Source organism: Rhynchophorus ferrugineus, unplaced genomic scaffold (assembly GCF_030347505.1).
Source record: "Rhynchophorus ferrugineus isolate W39M unplaced genomic scaffold, kcgeb_rfMv2 rfM9, whole genome shotgun sequence".
Lineage (NCBI taxonomy): Eukaryota > Metazoa > Arthropoda > Insecta > Coleoptera > Curculionidae > Rhynchophorus > Rhynchophorus ferrugineus.
Genome location: NW_027472588.1, coordinates 20,749,808 through 20,756,611, shown reverse-complemented (window position 1 = coordinate 20,756,611; position 6,804 = coordinate 20,749,808). Strand labels below are relative to the sequence as shown.

General features: G+C 29.9%; 3 long non-coding RNA genes across 3 annotated transcripts; all 3 read right to left on the bottom strand.

Annotated features, from left to right (window-relative positions):
- Positions 1–1,058: 1,058 nt before the first annotated feature.
- LOC143202381 (uncharacterized) lies at positions 1,059–1,652 on the bottom strand. Its single transcript, XR_013007148.1, has 3 exons — positions 1,513–1,652; positions 1,285–1,414; positions 1,059–1,197 (listed from the first exon to the last, which is right to left on the bottom strand). It is a non-coding gene; the product is annotated as an uncharacterized LOC143202381 (long non-coding RNA).
- A 418-nt stretch (positions 1,653–2,070) lies between these two features.
- On the bottom strand, positions 2,071–3,706 carry LOC143202382 (uncharacterized). The gene is made up of 3 exons (XR_013007149.1): positions 3,569–3,706; positions 2,257–2,363; positions 2,071–2,198 (listed from the first exon to the last, which is right to left on the bottom strand). It is a non-coding gene; the product is annotated as an uncharacterized LOC143202382 (long non-coding RNA).
- A 1,489-nt stretch (positions 3,707–5,195) lies between these two features.
- On the bottom strand, positions 5,196–6,557 carry LOC143202380 (uncharacterized). The gene is made up of 5 exons (XR_013007147.1): positions 6,461–6,557; positions 6,286–6,394; positions 5,942–6,207; positions 5,500–5,883; positions 5,196–5,451 (listed from the first exon to the last, which is right to left on the bottom strand). It is a non-coding gene; the product is annotated as an uncharacterized LOC143202380 (long non-coding RNA).
- Between the last annotated feature and the right edge of the window lie 247 nt (positions 6,558–6,804).

The following is a 6,804-nucleotide window of genomic DNA, read 5'->3' as shown; positions in this document are numbered from 1 at the left end:
AAAAAAATGCTAGAGGCCACCTTTGAGTTGATCTTTTTGTAGTATATCTACCAAGCATTTTATCCATCGTGTTTACTCCAGCTTTAAACCAATTATAAAACTCAATAATTTCGGGTTTTTTCTTTGCACTATCACTAATTTTAGCTTCACGATATATTGATGATAGCATAATTCAAACCTTGTTTTTTTTTGGCACATGACTACATAGGGTAACTTTTTCATGAAAGCCAAACACAGTGGATAATTCTTCTCGCGTTTTTGATACAGCCATTTCTGGTGGAATGTATGCTTTATTTTTCTTCAAGGTGCAACAATTGTCAAGTTCCAAGATAGTAAAAATTTTGCCAGTGGAAGAGTAGTGAAGAAATTATCCATTGTAATGTTTCTACCGGGTCCTCTATACGGTGCCACCTAGTCTTTGACAATTCTTTCACCAACGTTTTTCTCACGACCATCTTTCGAGTTTCCAGTGTAAAGCTGTCCAGTAAGTGGTTACGAATTTTCATCATCACATATCCACCATACTTTAATTCCATATTTAGCTGGCTTTGACGGAATATATTGAGTGAATCTAGTTCGACCTCGCTATGGATAAAGTTGCTCGTCATTTGTCAGGTATTCTGTTGGCTTATAATATTTTGCTAAATTACTATTCAACATTGTCCAAATGTCTCGTATTGGAGCAGCTTTATCATTCTCCAAGCACTGAGCTCGAGTATTGGCATCAGCAAATCGAATAAAACGAATAATATTCCAGAATCGATTGATACTCATGGCTGCACGATACAATGAATATGAATACGGCTGCCACATTTTCCTTGCATTGTCAGTATTGGAGTTATTAGCGGCAGTTGTCAAAATAGCCAAGAATACATAAAATTCCTGCAGCTCGAGATTTTTCCACTCCAATTGTTTTTTCTTTGGATTTTTTTCATTATAATTTGCATATGTTGAAATTGCCTTTTTATTAGTGTGGCATATAATAATATCAGCTATTTCTGTTGTGAATATTAGGTCCACATCCCTTTCAAACAATATTACGCCTCCCAGCTTGATGTTCACTTGGTGATGTCGCAGCCCACTGAGTACCATCTTCTGCTGTCATTCCAGACGCCGTCGCTTTTACTTCACTTTCTTCATCCTCATCCTCTCCATCTTCACTTTCTTTATCTTCATTATTGAGTACAATTTCATCATCTATTATGAATAAAATATACAATTTATATAACATAAAATACATTATAACTATCAACATACACGAGAGAAAATAGAAATGTTAATTACCTGTATCATCACAATCCGAAGCTGCAACCTGACTCGGGGGAAAATATTCATCATCACTACTATCTAACACGCAGTCATCAACAGATTCTTCTGCTTCGAATGTTTTCTCCAAATTCTTATTACTCTGACTCTATTGTAAACAATTTAAAATTTATTTATTACTATTTTTTTAATATTGAAAACATAAAATAAATAATTTACTTGAAAATAAAACAAATCCCTCCTTACCGTCTAAAACTCGATGAATCAGCCATTGTATTTAGATTAAATACAATTTTTTTATTAATATATTATTATTATATTATATTTTAATATATTAATAATATTAATAATTAATATTAATTTTGTATATTTTCTTTTCACTTTCAGTGTATATTTTATAGTCTGTTCACTAGGCTTGTAGAATTTCAACTGAATATGTTTCTTTCTTTTCGTACGACATGAGAAGGGGAAAGGGACATTTCAGGTACCTAAATATCGATTGGCTGGGTATTCCGCTATTGTTATTTCTATGAGGACTATAAACTGTGTCCCTATAGCTATTTCATATGCCACATAGCCAGTTTACAAAGAATTTTTTTTTATTTAGTACACCAATGACTTGCACATCTGCCACGCATGGTAATTGAACGAATGGTGAAAGTTTGGTCAGTGACCGAACGGTTAATCCAAAATATTAATTAAAAGTATCTTGACCAATATACATTTGTGTCAAGTAAATGAACCCCTTCGAAATAATTAGTTTTTAATTGATGGCACGTTGCAAACAACTTTTTAAAGGATAACAAAATCTTTTCATGTAGTATAATCACAATTACATTCACAATACATGTCATTTTGCCATCGCTCCATTTAGACACATTTTGTGTTTTTACTGTGTTAAATTTTTTGTTTAAATTTCTTCTGTTGTATTCCTGTAAATAATAATATTATATGAACACAAATAATTTGTATAAATAATTGTATACGTACCAGGTAAAAGCAATGCTCACATCCTTAATCTAGCTAATTTGGGTTGTTTCTTCCAAGGAAAACTACGTCTAGTTTTTCATTTCCGCACATACACTGGATACACAACACTTTGGAGGATGAAGATACATTATAATCAAATAATAGTGATTATACAAAAATGCTAATTGTATTTTATGTAAGACACACAAAAATGGCGTCGTAAACAAACAGAAACAAACAATCGCGTTATAGAGACGAGCCAATCAAATGGCCACGCAAACATTTCCTCGGTTTCGCCTATTTAAGTTAAACCTCTATATACTCTATGATATCTGACATTGAGTACAATAAGCATTTTTGTGTCTTCATTATAATCACTATTATTTGATTATAATTACAAAACACAGAGGAATTAGAAGTGTATCTCCCATGTATTACCTTCGAACAAATTTAGCGTTCATTTGCCACCAGAGGGCAATATGAGAGACTTACAAAATGAGTAGCGGAAAATTTAAACCATTTTATTAATAATAATAGCAGTAATAAAAATAGTAATAATAAACATTCAATAAAAATTTAAAAATATTTAATTATACTTATATTATTATTATAATTATTAAATATATGTAAAATCTGCATTTTAAATATAATTTCAAAGGAGAATTCTTAGAATTTTCTATGTTTAATGACAATATATTATACTAACAATACATTAAAACGTAATATAACAGATTTAACACAAAATTTATACTTTTAAATATACAAAGCCTAATAAACTATTGAATATGGAACATTTTATATTATCTTAAATATAACTCGGCCCAATACAGAGTACAGTATAATATATATGTTGAAGACTATTTATTTTGAAATGTCTTTTTAATCTTTTTTTAATTCTACATCACCGATATAAGCTGTGTTATATTTAGATGTTACAACAAAAAATGTTTAATTTTTGCCTTTTACTATTCTGTTCACTATTCTCATCCATAAAAACAAATAACACCTAACTGTTATCCTTCTAATCGCGTCTCGTTGAGAATGCTTAATACAGTTGATCGTTTTGAAAAATACAGGCATTTGGCCATATAAAATATTGGACAGACTGTTTGTTAAGTTGGACTTAAATTCCAACTAACAAAGAATTTAAAAAATAGATTTAACTGGAAATTAAATAGATCAGTCAAGACATCATTTACCAACTAAGTAAAAAAAAGCCCCTGGCTTTGTCAAATTACATCTATCATACTGGCGGGCTTTAATAACTTCACTTATTCACTTTACAACTCAATAACGTTTCCTGGCATATTTGTATCAATTATAAAATACTTACAATTTAAATAACAACTGGAAACTGTATCTCTGTTAAGCAATACTCTTCCACATAACGGTTTGCAGTCACCCTATGTAAAATCAGTTTTTCATTATTTATTGCTAAAAGTCATTTCTGACATAGGGCAGGATCCCCAGGAAAGCTGTGCATTCTGTTTCAACCGGTACTACATCCTGGGACCCAACACCTGAGATGTCTTCAGATTTAAACAAATCATTTTAACTAAAAAAGAACCATAAAAACATAGTTAATAAAATAAGAATACTTAACACATAGGTTTATAAGTTTTTTAAGTTTGTTTTGTCAGCCATGCTCCAATTCGAAAGAGACACTTTCAACAAAAGCTTTGTCGAAAAAAATTAACCGAAACTCTTTGTATATAAATCAAATTGTTTCTACAGGAAGTATATAATTACCAAAAAAGGCCAAAATATGAAGTCACTTCTTGAATATTTCCACCAAATATAACACACGTACTTTACGACTTTTAATTTCTAGAATAGCTTTCTGAAAGCAGAAAGTATTCAGCTTTCTTACCGAATTTATACCCGAGCCACGTAGCCGCAAATGAACAAACTAAAACACTGCTTCGCATGAGCCCATTTAGCAAACCCTTCTAAATTCTCAATATTTTGTGATCTTCATTCTCAAAAGTGTTGTGTATCCAACGTAAATGCGGAAATAAAAAAGTGTTGTGTATCCAACGTAAATGCGGAAATAAAATAAACAGACATCGTTTTTCTTGGAAAAAACAACTCAAATTATATAGATTAAGCTTGTGTGTGGCCTTGCATTTTTTTTATCTGGTACGCATACAATTATTTATATAGAGCATTTGTATTCATGTATATTGTTATTTACAGGAATAGAACAGAAGAAATCATAAAAATATTACCCACACATCAATCAACCACAACACACTCAAAATGTGTCTAAATTGAGCGATGTAAAAATTACATTGAAGGTAAATGTGATTATACTACATGAAAAGTTTTTGTTAGCCTTTAAGAAGTTGTTTGTAAAGTGCCATCAATTAAAAACTTAATTATTTTGAAGGGCTTCATTTACTTGAAATAAATTTATATTGGTTAAAATACTTTTAATATTTTGGCTTAAGACTCCTTAACCAAGATAACTTCCCTAATAAAATGTTTTCCTTACAGCCGCCTATAATGGTAATTTAAACTAACCAATGAAATGTTACGCGTTCTCAGCGCCTTCCTGCTGACACCACGCAAAACAATTCAGAAATTAATTGTATTAAGTTAAGACTCTATATATTATTCTACGCATCTGGACAGAATGAAGATCCCGCCATCTTGATTTATTGTGGTGGGGCTTTTACCGAGTTGTTCCAGTTGAATCCAGTGTTTTAATTGTCCAAACACCTTCATCAGATCAATTCTACAATATCGGTTCTAACAATAAATTATTTTGATTTCTATTTTGAATCTTTGTTTTAATATTTTATTTATATAGTTTATGTGTATGTCTCCAAATGTGTATTATTTAGATTATACTTTCTTTATTTATTTTATTCCATTTATTGTAATAAAGTTATTATATGATGTAATATTTCAGCATTATTTATCTGCTCCAAGGAGTTATATAAACCGAAATAAATCACTTTATTTCAATCACTTTCTATTAAGTACACCTTATATTTACACTATGCTGAAAATTCATTACACTTCATTTAAACATTTAGCTTTTTTCATCTTTCGAAATATCCTTAAAATCATAAATATATAAGTATAATAACAAAAAGACAGAAAACTTAAGCAAATATAACCATATTTAATTCTTATCATTACTATAATCTTCAAATAAGTTCTGTTTCCATATTATTTAACATAAAAATAAATCCTTTATTCCATAGCAATCTACAAAATTAGTGTTACAGAATGATAAAATGTATTAATAATTCATACCTTATTCACTTATTTTCGTATTATCTGCCACTAATTTTGCCTAGGAAATAATTATATTACCTCAAAAAAATTAACCCAAAAATAACCACAACTCTGGCAAAACAAGGTGTATATAGAAAAAGATGCATAGTTGTGAAAACTCTCAGGCTAGATTAGGACAAGTGTGCATGTGCAGTTCTAGCCAATCAAAACTTGTGTATGCTTTTTACAAGACAGCAGGTTATTAATTTGTATACTTCTATATTATATTTAGAATGAACTCTTCTCCACACCACCTATGAGGTAGAGTTCCAGGTGCATTTTTTTTATTTTGTGGTAGTGTCCCCTGTAGGCCTAATCCACCTTTCCTAAGTATTCATTAATATTCCTGACTGATACTTACTGCTAAAAATAAGAAAAACAATGAGGTAATATATTGCACTTTTTGGTACAACATATTTACGTTTGGGTACTGGCAAGTATTACTGTTTCCATCTTTCATTTTCCTTTTAATTCACTTTTCTGTTGAAATATCTGAAGTATAACCTCTATGTTCTTAAGTATTTGGCTTTGTGATTGTTGATCGATTAATTTCAAGTTGTTAATTATACTGTCATTTTCTGTCATTGGTTCTTCCGCTTCTCCCTGTATATATTTTTCTTGCAAGATTCTAGTTTATTCTTTGTTAGCTTTTAGCTTTGTTATAGCTTTTTTCTTCTTTTGAAATATCTGTAAAATCAGAAAGATATAAGTTTAATAACAAATAGACAGAAAACGTATACAAACATAAACATATTTCATTCTTACCTTTACTATAATCTTTAAATAAGTTTTATTTCCATATTATTTAACATATCCTTAGTTCCTCATTAACCTAATAACGACAATAAAAATAGATCCTTTGTTCAATATCAATCTACAAAATTATAGTCTTTATACACATTATCTGCCGCTAATGTTGACTATGAAATAATTATATTACCTCAACAAAATTACTATTACCTCAAGAAAATACAAAATTAACCTAAAAATGACACCTAAAAACATAATCTATAAAAAGACTAACAGATAGAAACACCACTTACAATCTGTCATTCGAGGGCAAAATGACGTCAGATCGACTGCTACGTTGCCGATATGTTTAATTAGTATACTTATTATTAGTGTTAGTATATTTAGTTACATATAGGGAAAATAGTATAGTACACATTTGCCGCCAGCTGTATATTGAGATTTTGCCGTTTATCTTAAGTCTGCAATCCATTAACCTAATTTACAAACATACTGAATACACTTTTTTGTTAATTGCAAATACTAAAATATGGC